Below are 14,544 nucleotides of genomic sequence, written 5' to 3'. Positions count from 1 at the left end.
AAAACAGACTCCAGAGGGTAAGGTGGATAGATAGAAGGCAAGGCTAATTGCAAAAGGTTATAGGAAGACGGGAGATAGACTATGATGAGACCAAAGCACCAGTGGCGAAGATGGACACAGTGAGAACCTTAATCTCATGCGCAGTCAACTTACTTTGGGTGGCCTTTACATCAGCTAGATGTGAAGAATGCTTTTCTTCATGGTGGTTATTTACAAGAAGAGATCCATATGGACATTCCTCCAGGTTTTGGAACAAACAGACTGATGGGAAGGTGTGTAGGCTCAAGAAATCTTTGTATGGCTTGAAACAGTCGCCACGGGCGTGGACAGGTTCAGGAGAGTTGTTTGTGGTATGGGCTACTCTCAGTGTAATGGCGATCATACAGTACCGGCATAGACGAATCCATATCACCATTTTGGCGGTGTATGTGGATGATATTGTGATTACTGGAGACGATGTTGAAGAAATCAAATGTTTGAAGGCAAGACTGGGAGAAGCATTTGAGGTAAAGGATCTTGGACCTCTTCGATACTTCCTTCGGATTGAGATTGTTCGGTCGAAGAAGGGGGTAACATTAAGTATAGTGAACAGGTAGCTGATTGTTTTACTAAACGAGTAGGTCCTTGTGAGGGTTTAGCAATTTGTAACAAGATAGGCATGTTAGATATCTTTAGCCGGGGGAGTGTTGAGTATTGGGCTGGGCTGTATAGTGTGTGTTAGGCCCCATGGCCCATGTACCTTGTATGTATAGCAGCACATAGGAGCAATGGAAGAGATTGATGATCACTCATCAAATAATACCCATGAAACGAATCCAGACTCAGTGAGTGGTGAAGACCACTGACCCCAATAGGAATACGGAAGACCTAATTATTGAAGAGAATAGTACAATTAACAACTAAACCTAAAGGGATCCACTTGTCACAGAAGCAGTCTATAACTAATAGGAAGCGCCTATCTCTTACTTGATATCTGATTGATCTTGCAGAGCCGAATTGTTTGAACTTGATCGACCTTAAACGCTAGTTCAATTCCAGGACGACATCATATAATATACGCGAGGCTCAACCAATGATTTTGATTAGACACTTCTCCTTGTTGAATGAGAATGAAGGAAGAGTGCCGAACGACTAAAGCTAACAGCCAGCCCGGATACCTAAACTGAAGAGGATGTCCCACCATAGCAAGATATGATACAGACCAATTAACTGGTAAGCCAACCTTCCCCATTGCTTTTCTTTCAACTAACTAGAAAAAGAAGGGGGCTCTTACGCGACTAGGCCGAGGAAACCTCCACTACTGGCTGAACTGAAACACATCATCCCATCCATTCCATCAAGTAAGTACGGGTCCCAAGTGACATATTAAAGAATGCCAACTTTCTCCCAACCGGTCTGTGAGAAGAAATGCCTAGATACTCGGTATGAGGAGAGCTCGGTAAGCAGGCAAAGAGCAGGGTTTGGTAGGCTGAGCCTCTTCTGGGGCAGGAAATTGGTCTATACCCACAGTTGCTTTTGTTTTTTCGTATGGCACTCTTAGGGTGATTTGCGAAGTTGTTGTTTCTGACTGTAGCCTGTAAGAAAAGAAGTGTGTCTGCATCGATCGCATCAAGATTAATCTATGTTATTTTTCATACGCATTTCATTTCACTGGGCTGCGGTTGGCCTTAGCTTTAGTAGCAGGGTTGGCGCTTTCTTTTCAATGAGGGAATGGCTGGCGCTATCACCCATGGCACCTTCATCCTCAGCAAGAAGTGAGTAGTTGGCATTTCCGGTTTCCGAACAAATGGATACAAATTGACCTTGTGGATCCGATGATACCACGCCTGGGAGACTTTCAGAAGAATAAGAAGAAGAAGGCGGATTCAATTCTTCAAGTCAAAGTCAAGGGCTACTGGCAGTTTCCTATCAATAACGATCCTTTGGATCTATAATCATTGAAAGAGGTCTCTATATTACAACAATTGAGAGTTGCCTCTTGCTATCACTACCTCGTACCAATCAAGGAGCTCTAAAGCATGCTGAGCTGGCCGGGCGGGATCACTAGCTTCCGGTAATATGTGCTTGTCACTTCACTCGAGCCTTGAGAGAATCCGCCAAAGCCTATATCTACAAAAACGAAAGAGAAAGAAATAAGCAAATCTGAATAAGTTGATAGGAGGGAGTGCGGTGTTCTGTTCAAGATTTCTCTCAAGCCTAAACCTTCAAAGCTAACTAGTAGGCTTTGGATCCATGGCTCTGACCTGGTGGAAGGTACTCTCCAGTAGCAAAAGTGAGTTCTACGAAAAACAGTGATTCTGCTTTCCTCCGCAATTTGGCCCATAGTAAGAAAAGGTAAGGTTGCGTAAGATATGGGAACTCGTAACCGACTATCGAACACAACTGAGAGTTCACTACTGGTCAAGTACACCAATTCCGCTCATGTTAAACTTACTGGAAAAAAACTCTAGTAAAATGGTAAGATGAATCAGTCAAAGGCAATTCAATATCCAAATCATCATAATAAGAATAGGGCCTCGATCAGAGCATATACTACCAGATAGAGAGCGAGGCAGATGGAGGGGATTATGGTTCCAATTTGTTGGCAGGTGCTTTCGCTGTAAAAGCAAAGGAACTTTTCAAGAGTTTCGATGAATTTAAAACCGGTTCTGCTTCGCTCTTGCTTCGTGGTCTTGAGCAAGGAACTACTCAGATTCGCACCCTGATGTTTATTGGAAGGAAAAGCCAGAAAGCAAAGAGGTTTGGTTTACGTATGGTGGAAGGTTACATTTTCCAGTCGGAACGACGGAGCTCTAAATAAAAGGTATGAAATCCAATCCCTTATCTTTCTTAAGCGTAGGGATGAAAGCCAAGAATGAAGTCGTCTCATCTCGTATGGTAGCCTATTCTTTACCTCTCGTTCCAGGGTTGGATGCAACATTTCTATGTTATAGATAGGTGAGTTGAGCAATACTTGTTTTCGAGGATTTCCACAAGTCCGTCCGAGTTGAGGGGCTAGGGCTTGAATCCGGTCGGTTGTCCGACAGTGCCGTAGTTGAATAAGCATTTCCTTTATTTCTTAGTTAAGTCCTCCGCAGCCCCTCTATCATCGTCTCCCACAAATCGCCGCCACCGACCAACTCTTAACTCCCACACCTCGACGTCGGCCCTCCCCTTCCCCTCCTCTTACCTCGCAGCTTCGGCAGCTGCCGGATCCGCCGAATCCCCCACCGATCCATCCCTCTAGCAGCACATCTCTCCCTCTCTCGTGTGACCCCTCGTGCCGCGGCCAACGCCGGCCAATTCCGCCAACGCCCCCCACTGCGCAGCAGCCTCACGAGCTGCTCTCCGACCCCTCCGTCCGCCAAGATGGCTGGATCCGCCGCTCCCGGTCACCGGTGCTCGCCCCGCAACACCTCGCCTGTGGCTGGGGTTACAGCCATGGCGTCGCGTACATCACGGGCGTGTCTCCGGTGGCGACTCTCCGTCGGAAAAAGTGCCCCCTCACGCCCTCTCCACCTCTTGGATGGCGCTCCCTAGCTCGGCGCGCTCGCATGCGTTGGACTGGACGCCGGCGATGCGTCCTCCTCTGTCACGTCTCCGGCGCAGCTATGCACATGTGGCGACCTCCTCTGCCTCGCGAAGCCGGTGGCCAACCTTCGCTGCGAGCGCTGCATCGCCTACAAACCGAGCAGAACATGGGTGTTCTGGAGCAGATGCTGCTTGGTAGAGCAAGCACAGGCGCCATGAAAGGGGAAGAATAAGAGTTCTTGCACATAACATGTTTGATGAAATACAAGCACCAGAAATTGAACTCATCTCCAAGCTATGCTTTATGAGAGGCTAAGACTGTTACATTATTTTGTCCAGTCCATGATGCAAGATTCATTCATTTGTGATTGTTGCAATAACGATTATTGGCCAAAAGCATGGTTGTGTGTGGTTCCTGCTGCTGTACTGTGGTATTGGTTTTCTTCCGCCTGCCTGATGTGGTGATGCTTTGGTGTGCCTATTGTTCGCAGAGATTAACCAATATTTGGGAGATGTGGTGGCTCACCCGATCGGAAACATAACAAGATGAAGGAGCTTAAGTATAGCCACATCAGGGCGACCTGGGAGCAAGGAAGTTTATGTGTGATAGGAGATGATCGCCATAATCTGGGTGCTAAAGGCCTTTGGAAACAGAACAAGATGAAGGAGCTTAAGTACAGCCACATCAGGGCGACCTGGGAGCAAGGAATTTTACCTGTGATAGGAGATGATCGCCATAATCTGGGTGCCAAAGGCCTAGGGGATTATAACATGGTTTTTTTATAGAAAGGTGACTAAAACTTTTTTTTACTTTCTGGGTCTAATTTAGTTTTCCTATGTTTATAGTCTCTTGTCTGTATATAGAGACCAAGTCGAGTAGGCCATCAGTTTTGTCTTTATGGTAAAATTAATTAAATGATCATAAGCTCTAATTTTTTGTTCTACGATTCTTATGTGCATCCAGGCTGTGAAAACCTTCCGACATTGCCACAGGAAGCTTACACATCTGCTCATGTCATAGTGTTCTCTGTTTTCGTTGTTGCTGCTGCAGGACGCTCATGCCGTAGCTTACAGTACCAGGCAACAATCTTCTGTTGATTACAGTGCCAAAAACTCCAGCAGGCCACAGGACTCCTACGCCGCTGGTGCCTGTCAACGTCGCTGCCGATGCCCTGCATCCGATTGGCTGCCAAGGAATCCACCAACCCGTCCCAATACACGTGTGTATCCCACATCATGAGCTCCTCGAAGGTGAGCAGCTGGCCCAGCCTCGCCATGTAACACACGGTCTTGGTAGTGGAGATGTTGTCATTGTCATTGCGGTCGAAGGTGTGGAGCATAGGGCGTGAGCACCAGCATGATGGTGTGCGCCAGCTCGTCGAACTCGGAGGCCCGCTGACATTTGCATCGATGGCCAGCAGCAGAAGGACTCCTCACCCGGCGGTCGCAAGCTTATGGGGGTGGAGTGGGGCATCGAGCTTGAGATCTCCTGGCTCTTGTCACGTCATCACTGACTCAGACCAGAAGAGTTCTGTTGTGTTCGGCGTCACGCCCTCCACAGCCTGCGATGGTGATCACGATGCCCCTGCAGAACGACGCGCCGACGCCTGTCGCTGCCCTGCATCCTGCTCCGCGCTGTGACCAGTGCTGCCACCCTGCTCTGCGTTGTGCCCTCGATAGGCGCCATCCTTGGACGCCATCTCTTCCAACCTCTTCTTCCCTTCCGGATTGATACTAGCGCCCAGCTTCAAAAATGATCCGTGTTGTTGGCACCATTCCAAACTGAAATCAATTACATACTCAAGGCAGTTCTAGATGTCTGCAAGTTTGTGATCCGCAAATATTATAGTCAAAAGGATTTCAATTGTGATAGGCCGTAGCTTCACTTTACATGCTCAGGTTAGTTCTAGATCTCTGCAAGTTTGTGATTTGCAAATATTATATTAAAAAAGATTTCAATTATGATAATCCATAGCTTTACTAATCCCACTGTTATACTATGTGTGCTCACTGATGCATGTGTCTTCAAATTATGATAGGCTTTGTAGCTGGATCAGGTGAATCTGTTTTGTCGTGTGAATACCAGTAAAGTGAAACAGAAGCAGCACACAGGCGCGTCTTCTTGCTTTTTTTACTTGCTGTAGCTGGATCATTAGCTTGAACGCACAGCAATCTAGCCTATTCCTGTCCCCCATGATATCTCTTCTTAATTTGGTAGATCATGTTTTTGCAAGATGACAGCACCATATGTGTAGCTGGATCATTAGCTTGAATGCAAAGCAATCTAGCCTATTCTTTTCCCCCATGATATCTCTTCTTAATTTGGTAGATCATGTTTTTGCAAGATGACAGCACCATATGTGTAGTTGCTGACTGTGTTTATATCGCAAAAATATTATGGTTTCAAGCATCTACCTGTCTCTTATTATTAACTAGCAAAAAGGCCCGTGCGTTGCAACGGGTGAACAAAAACCTTACATGTACCTAGCGACACATTGGTCTTGCCACTTCTTCCGTTTGTCGATGGTGGTCATGTATATTTCACCTAATCATGGCAAACACTTCTCCAGTTCGTTGATGGTGGTCATAATTTCCACCTAATCACAATAAACATGATCAATTCCAAGGCGATGACATTGGCCATTACACTATAGCATGCTGCATTCACGTGCCCCTTTTTCAGACTTGTAATTCGACCGGATGACATGTCCCCTTTAATGTATGCATGAGTACAATTAAAATGTAATATTGTAAGATACACAATTTTACTATTGTTTACTTACGTATTAATTCTGCACTATGGCTTTAGTATATTACAATCAAATATAAAATAGTTTAGAATCTCTCCTAGAATGGCAAATGCCAGCAGCAAAAGTTTCAAATTTTTCATAAGAACATCAATAGTCATGTTCGAAATTTAATTTGCCAATCTTAAATACTATATGATGCATCTGACAACTTAAAATCAAATAATAGGCTGGGTCCTTCATTAATAATAAGAGACAGGTAGATGCTTGAAACCATAATATTTTTGCGATATAAACACAGTCAGCAACTACACATATGGTGTTGTCATCTTGCAAAAACATGATCTACCAAATTAAGAAGAGATATCATGGGGGAAAAGAATAGGCTAGATTGCTTTGCGTTCAAGCTAATGATCCAGCTACACATATGGTGATGTCATCTTGCAAAAACATGATCTATCAAATTAAGAAGAGATATCATGGGGGACAGGAATAGGCTAGATTGCTGTGCGTTCAAGCTAATGATCCAGCTACGGCAAGTAAAAGAAAGCAAGAAGACGCGCCTGTGTGCTGCTTCTGTTTCACTTTACTGGTATTCACACGACAAAACAGATTCACCTGATCCAGCTACAGAGCCTATCATAATTTGAAGACACATGCATCAGTGAGAACACATAGTATAACAGTGGGATTAGTAAAGCTATGGATTATCATAATTGAAATCTTTTTTAATATAATATTTGCAAATCACAAACTTGCAGAGATCTAGAACTGACCTGAGGATGTAAAGTGAAGCTACGGCCTATCACAATTGAAATACTTTTGACTATAATATTTGCAGATCACAAACTTGCAGACATCTAGAACTGCCTTGAGTATGTAATTGACTTCAGTTTGGAATGGTGCCAACAACACGGATCATTTTTTAAGATGGGCGCTGGTATCAATCCGGAAGGGAAGAAGAGGTTGGAAGAGATGGCGTCCAAGGATGGCGCCTATCGAGGGCACAACGCAGAGCAGGGTGGCAGCACTGGTCACAGCACGGAGCAGGATGCAGGGCAGCGACAGGCGTCGGCGCGTGATAACCCACAAGTATAGGGGATCAATTGTAGCCTCTTTCGATAAGTAAGAGTGTCGAACACAACGAGGAGCTAAAGGTAGAACAAATATTCCCTCAAGTTCTATCGACCACCAATACAACTTGACGCACGCTTAACGTTCGCTTTACCGGAAACAAGTATGAAACTAGAAGTACTTTGTAGGTGATCTTGGATAGGTTTGCAAGAAAGTAAAGAGCACGAAAGTAAAAGCTAGGGGCTGCTAAGATAAAAACACAACTAAAGTAAATATAGCGAGTGTGGAAAAGTGGTGGTAGGAGTTGCGAAATTGTCCCTTAAGCAATTGACTACTTTACTAGACCGATAGCAAGTATTATGTGGGAGAGGCCACTGCTAGCATGTCATCCCTTACTTGGAATTCTATGCACTTATGATTGGAACTATTAGCAAGCATCCGCAACTACTAACGTTCATTAAGGTAAAACCCAACCATAGCATTAAGATATATTGGTCCCCCTTCAATCCCATATGCATCAATTTCTATGCTAGGTTGAAGCTTCTGTCACTCTTGCCCTCCAATACATAGTCCTATCAAGATACAACCCTATGGTGTGATCCACGCGTGCGCTCATATGATGGGCACCAAAGGACAACAACATAACCACAAGCAATTTAAATCAATCATAGCAATTCATCAACCACTGATAGGACAACGAAAATCTACTCAGACATCGTAGGATGGCAACACATCATTGGATAATAATATGAAGCATAAAGCACCATGTTCAAGTAGAGGGTACAGCAGGTTGCGGGAGAGTGGACCGCTGTAGATAGAGGGGGGAAGGTGATGGAGATGTTGGTGAAGATGGCGGAGGTGTTGGTGAAGATCGCGGTGATGATGATGGTGGCCACGGCAGCGTTCCGGCGTCACCGGAGGAGAGGGGGAGAGGGGCCCTCTTCTTCCTTAACCTCCTCCCTAGATGGGAGAAGGGTTTCCCCTCCGGTCCTTGGCCTCCATCACATGGGAGGGGCGAGAGCCCCTCCGAGATTGGATCTGTCTCTCTGTTTCTGCGTTCTGTTCTGCTGCCCTTTCACCGTTTCGTATATATATGAAGATCCGTAACTCCGATTGGACTGAAACCTTCGCCGTGATTTTTTATCAAAAATTAGCTTTCTTGCGGCCGAAGAAGGGCATCAACCGCCTTACGGGTGGCCCACGAGGGTCAGGGCGCGCCCAGGGGGGCAGGCGCGCCCCCTGCTCGTGGCCACCTCGGGCACCGTCTCGCGTGTATTTTTCTTCCAGAATTCTCCAAATATTCCAAAAATATTCTCCGTCCGTTTTTATCCCGTTTGGATTCCGTTTGATATGGATATTCTGCGAAACCAAAAACATGCAACAGACAGGAACTGACACTGGGCACTGGATCAATATGTTAGTCCCAAAAATAGTATAAAAAGTTGTCAAAGAGTATATGAAAGTTGTAGAATATTGGCATCGAACAATCAAAAATTATAGATACGACGGAGACGTATCAGCATCCCCAAGCTTAATTCCTGCTCGTCCTCGAGTAGGTAAATGATAAAAAAGATAATTTTTGATGTGGAATACTACCTAGCATAATCTTGATCATATGTCTAATCATGGCATGAATATTAAGACACAAGTGATTCAAAGCAATAGTCTATCATTTGACATAAAAACAATAATACTTCAAGCCTACTAATAAAGCAATCATGTCTTTTCAAAATAACAAGGCCAAAGAAAGTTATCCCTACAAAATCATATAGTCTGACTATGCTCCATCTTCATCACATAAAATATTCACATATGCACAACCCCGATGACAAGCCAAGCAATTGTTTCATACTTTTGATGTTTCTCAAACCTTTTCAACTTTCACGCAATACATGAGCGTGAGCCATGGACACGTCACTATAGGTGGAATAGAATATGATGATGGGGGTTATGTGGAGAAGACAAAAAAGGAAGAAAGTCTCACATCGACGCGGCTAATCAATTGGTTATGGAGATGCCCATCAATTGATGTCAATGCGAGGAGTAGGGATTGCCATGCAACGGATGCACTAGAGCTATAAGTGTATGAAAGCTCAAACTGAAACTAAGTGGGTGTGCATCCAACTTGCTTGCTCATGAAGACCTAGGGCATTTGAGGAAGCCCATCGTTGGAATATACAAGCCAAGTTCTATAATGAAAATTCCCACTAGTATATGAAAGTGATAACTCAAGAGACTCTCTATATGAAGAACATGGTGCTACTTTGAAGCACAAGTGTGGTAAAAGGATAGTAACATTGTCCCTTCTCTTTTTTTCTCTTTTTTTGTAGGCTTCTTTGGCCTCTCTCTCTTTTTTTTGGGGGGGGGGGGGGTTCTTTGGCCACTTTTATTTTGATAAACTCACATGGGACAATGTTCTAATAATGATGATCATCACACTTCTATTTACTTACAACTCAATATTACAACTCGATACTAGAACAAAGATATGACTCTATATGAATGCCTCCGGCGGTGTACCGGGATGGGCAATGATCTAGCGTAGCAATGACATAAAAAAAGACAAGCCATGAAAACATCATGCTAGCTATCTTACGATCATGCAAAGCAATATGACAATAAATGCTCAAGTCATGTATATGATGATGATGGAAGTTGCATGGCCATATATCTCGGAATGGCTATGGAAATGCCATAATAGGTAGGTATGGTGGCTTTTTTGAGGAAGATATAATGAGGCTTATGTGTGACAGAGCGTATCATATCACGGGGTTTGGATGCACCGGCGAAGTTTGCACCAACTCTCGAGGTGAGAAAGGGCAATGCACGCTACCGAAGAGGCTAGCAATGATGGAAGGATGAGAGTGCGTATAATCCATGGACTCAACATTAGTCATAAAGAACTCACATACTTATTGCAAAAATCTATTAGTCACCAAAACAAAGTACTACGCACATGCTCCTAGGGGGATAGATTGGTGGGAAAAGACCATCGCTCGTCCCCGACCGCCACTCATAAGGAAGACAATCAATAAATAAATCATGCTCCAACTTCGTTACATAACGGTTCACCATATGTGCATGCTACGGGAATCACAAGCCTCAACACAAGTATTTCTACTAATCCACAACTACCCACTAGCATGACTCTAATACCACCATCTTTATATCGCAAAACTATTGCAAGGAATCAAACATATCATATTCAGTGATCTACAAGTTTTATGTAGGATTTTATGACTAACCATGTGAATGACCAGTTCCTGTCATCTCTCTAAATAGATATAAGTGAAGCAAGAGAGTTTAATTCTTTCTACAAAAGATATGCCCATGCTCTAACAAATATAAGTGAAGCAAAAGAGCATTCTACAAATGGCGGTTGTCTAAGTGAAGAGAAACAGGCAATCCAAACCTCAATTGATATAAGTGAAGCACATGAATCATTCTATAAAGCCATACTCAAAAGATATAAGTGAAGTGTAAAGAGCATTCTATAAATCAACCAAGGACTATCTCATACCAGCATGGTGCATAAAAGAAAAGTGAAAACTAAATGCAAAAGACGCTCCAAGACTTGCACATAATGCATGAACGAAACGAATCCAAAAACATACCGATACTTGTTGAAGAAAGAGGGGATGCCTTCTGGGGCATCCCCAAGCTTAGATGCTTGAGTCTCCTTGAATATTTACTTGGGGTGCCTTGGGCATCCCCAAGCTTGAGCTCTTGCCTCTCTTTCTTCTTCTCACATCGAGACCTTCTCGATCATCGAACACTTCATCCACACAAAACTTCAACAGAAAACTCGGTAAGATCCGTTAGTATAATAAAGCAAATCACTACTCTAAGTACTGTTGCAAACCAATTCATATTTTGTTTTTGCATTGTGTCTAATTTAGTATAACTTTTTCATGGCTTAATCCACTGATATAAATCGATAGTTTCATCAAAACAAGCAAACTATGCATCAAAAAACAGAATCTGTCTAAAACAGAACAGTCTGTAGTAATCCGAACATTCACCATACTTATCATACATTAAAAATTCTGCCAAAATTAGGAAAAATAAAAAATTTGTATAGAAAGACAGTGCAAAAATAATCAGAACCATTTGACTTTCCAGTTAAAAAGGTAAAATCGCGCACTACAGCCAAAGTTTTTGTCCTACACCGTACAAACCAACAAGCATTGTAAACATCCTAAAGGCAAACCTTAGCACATTATTTTTATTTTAAACTTTATAAAAGCACACAACAGAAATAAATGACTCTAAAACTTCCGGGTTGTCTCCCTGGCAGTGCTTTTTTTAAAGCCATTAAGCTAGGCATATAGTGCTCGAGTAGTGAATCCACCCGGATCCCAAGGTATATCAAAGCCAATTTTAATTAGCAATGATTTGGCATTTAGTAGTGAGCACAAAGCAACATATATCAAGCAATAACGAAGTCTAACTCTCTTCCTATGCATCGGCATGTCCTAAAAGAACAATTCATGCACACATAGTAAAGGCTAATGCATAGTATAAACAGTTTCTTGCAATTTTATCGTGTGGGAAACATAGAGAGGTGGAGATATAGTTCCCCTCTCATAATAATTGCAAGTAGGAGCAGAAAGCACATGCATATTATACTCATCAAAATTATCATATGCAACGGTAAAAGGCTACCCATCAATATAATCCTTAATAAGCACAAACTTCTCCGATATAGTGTAGTTTGGAGAATTCAAAAAGATAATAGGACTATCATGTGTGGGTGCAATAGCAATAATTTCATGTTTAACATAAGGAACTATAGCAAGTCCATCCCCATAAGCATAATTCATATTGGCATCTTGGCCACAAGCATGGCAAGCATCATCAAAAAGGGATATTTCAAGAGAATCAACGGGATCATAATAGTCATCACAGCAATCATCCTTCGGTAAGCACGAAGGGAAATTAAACAATGTATGGGTTGAAGAGTTACTCTCATTAGAAGGTGGGCACGGGTGATCAATCCGCTCTTCCTCCTTTTGTTCTCCGCTCTTCTCCTCATCTTTTTCATCCAATGAGCTCACAGTTTCATCAATTTCTTCTTTCATAGATTCCTGCAAAATATTAGTCTCTTCTTGGACAGCGGAGACTTTCTTAATAAGCGCATCAATATAGGAATTATATTCATAATTATCATACCAATATTTCAATATAGCAAAATTTTCAGGCCTATAAAGATCATCATCAAAAGCTTCATACTTTTCAAACAAAGATTCAATTTCATAAGCACCCTTAAAAGCAACAAATTCTTCTATTTGTTCCACATCATAGTAATCATATATACCATTAGCATAAGAAGCTAAGGTTTCATTATCATTAAATTTGCATGAAAAGGAAAGGTGTGGATCCTTCATCCTAGAGCAACAAGTATAATCATAACTCAAGCATACTTGCCGAGCATACCACTTCAACATATAAATTTGATCCCATAATAGTTTCCCTTATTAAGTCAAGCGATAATTCCTAAAGTATTCACGTTGATCCAACGTTACTCCCATTACTAGATTGAATGGGGTTTTCTCAGGATTATCAAAGTAGTACATAATTTATGTCACATAGCGAGCATCGAGGGTTTTAGGAGGTTCCTCATCTCCATGAGTAGCAAGCATACCTAATTTTTTTGGTATTTCGTGTTCCATATCCATAACTAAAGATAGAGAACAACTAAGAACAACAAATAAAAATTACTTAGTGACAAAGCAAACAAGCACACACGAGAATATTCACCACACGCTATTGCTCCCCGGCAACGGCGCCAGAAAAAGGTCTTGATAATCCACAAGTATAGGGGATCAATTGTAGCCTCTTTCGATAAGTAAGAGTGTCGAACCCAACGAGGAGCTAAAGGTAGAACAAATATTCCCTCAAGTTCTATCGACCACCGATACAACTCTACGCACGCTTAACGTTCGCTTTACCGGAAACAAGTATGAAACTAGAAGTACTTTGTAGGTGATCTTGGATAGGTTTGCAAGAAAGTAAAGAGCACGAAAGTAAAAGCTAGGGGCTGCTAAGATAAAAACACAACTAAAGTAAATATAGTGAGTGTGGAAAAGTGGTGGTAGGAGTTGCGAAATTTTCCCTTAAGCAATTGACTACTTTACTAGACCGATAGCAAGTATTATGTGGGAGAGGCCACTGCTAGCATGTCATCCCTTACTTGGAATCCTATGCATTTATGATTGGAACTATTAGCAAGCATCCGCAACTACTAACGTTCATTAAGGTAAAACCCAACCATAACATTAAGATATATTGGTCCCCCTTCAATCCCGTATGCATCAATTTCTATGCTAGGTTGAAGCTTCTGTCACTTTTGCCCTCCAATACATAGTCCTATCAACATACAACTAACCCTATGGTGTGATCCACGCGCGCGCTCATATGATGGGCACCAAAGGACAACAACATAACCACAAGCAATTAAAATCAATCATAGCAATTCATCAACCACCGATAGGACAACGAAAATCTACTCAGACATCATAGGATGGCAACACATCATTGGATAATAATATGAAGCATAAAGCACCATGTTCAAGTAGAGGGTACAACGGGTTGCGGGAGAGTGGACCGCTGTAGATAGAGGGGGGAAGGTGATGGAGATATTGGTGAAGATGGCGGAGGTGTTGGTGAAGATTGCGGTGATGATGATGGTGGCCACGGCAGCGTTCCGGCGTCACCGGAGGAGAGGGGGAGAGGGGCCCCCTTCTTCCTCTTCTTCCTTGACCTCCTCCCTAGATGGGAGAAGGGTTTCCCCTCTGGTCCTTGGCCTCCATGGCATGGGAGGGGCGAGAGCCCCTCCGAAATTGGATCTGTCTCTCTGTCTCTCTCTGTTTCAGCGTTCTGTTCTGCTGCCCTTTCACCGTTTCGTATATATATGGAGATCCGTAACTCGGATTGGACTGAAACCTTCGCCGTGATTTTTTTACCAAAAATTAGCTTTCTTGCGGTCGAAGAAGGGCATCAACCGCCTTACGGGTAGCCCACGAGGGTCAGGGGCGCGCCCAGGGGGCAGGCGCGCCCCCTGCCTCGTGGCCACCTCGGGCACCATCTCGCATGGATTTTTCTTTCAGAATTCTCCAAATATTCCAAAATATTCTCCGTCCATTTTTATCCCGTTTGGATTTCGTTTGATATGGATATTCTGCGAAATCAAAAACATGCAACAGACAGGAAC

General features: G+C 43.1%; 1 long non-coding RNA gene across 1 annotated transcript; it reads left to right on the top strand.

The window, feature by feature from the left end:
* The first annotated feature begins 2,646 nt into the window (after nt 1-2,646).
* Nucleotides 2,647-7,061, top strand: LOC123169928 (uncharacterized). The gene is made up of 3 exons (XR_006484985.1): nt 2,647-4,300; nt 4,562-5,409; nt 5,550-7,061. It is a non-coding gene; the product is annotated as an uncharacterized lncRNA (long non-coding RNA).
* The last annotated feature ends 7,483 nt before the right edge of the window (nt 7,062-14,544 follow it).

The sequence above is a fragment of the Triticum aestivum genome, chromosome 7D, assembly GCF_018294505.1.
Source record: "Triticum aestivum cultivar Chinese Spring chromosome 7D, IWGSC CS RefSeq v2.1, whole genome shotgun sequence".
Classification (NCBI taxonomy): Eukaryota; Viridiplantae; Streptophyta; class Magnoliopsida; order Poales; family Poaceae; genus Triticum; species Triticum aestivum.
Note: the sequence above shows the minus strand (reverse complement) of the source record. Positions and strands in the feature narration are given on the sequence as shown.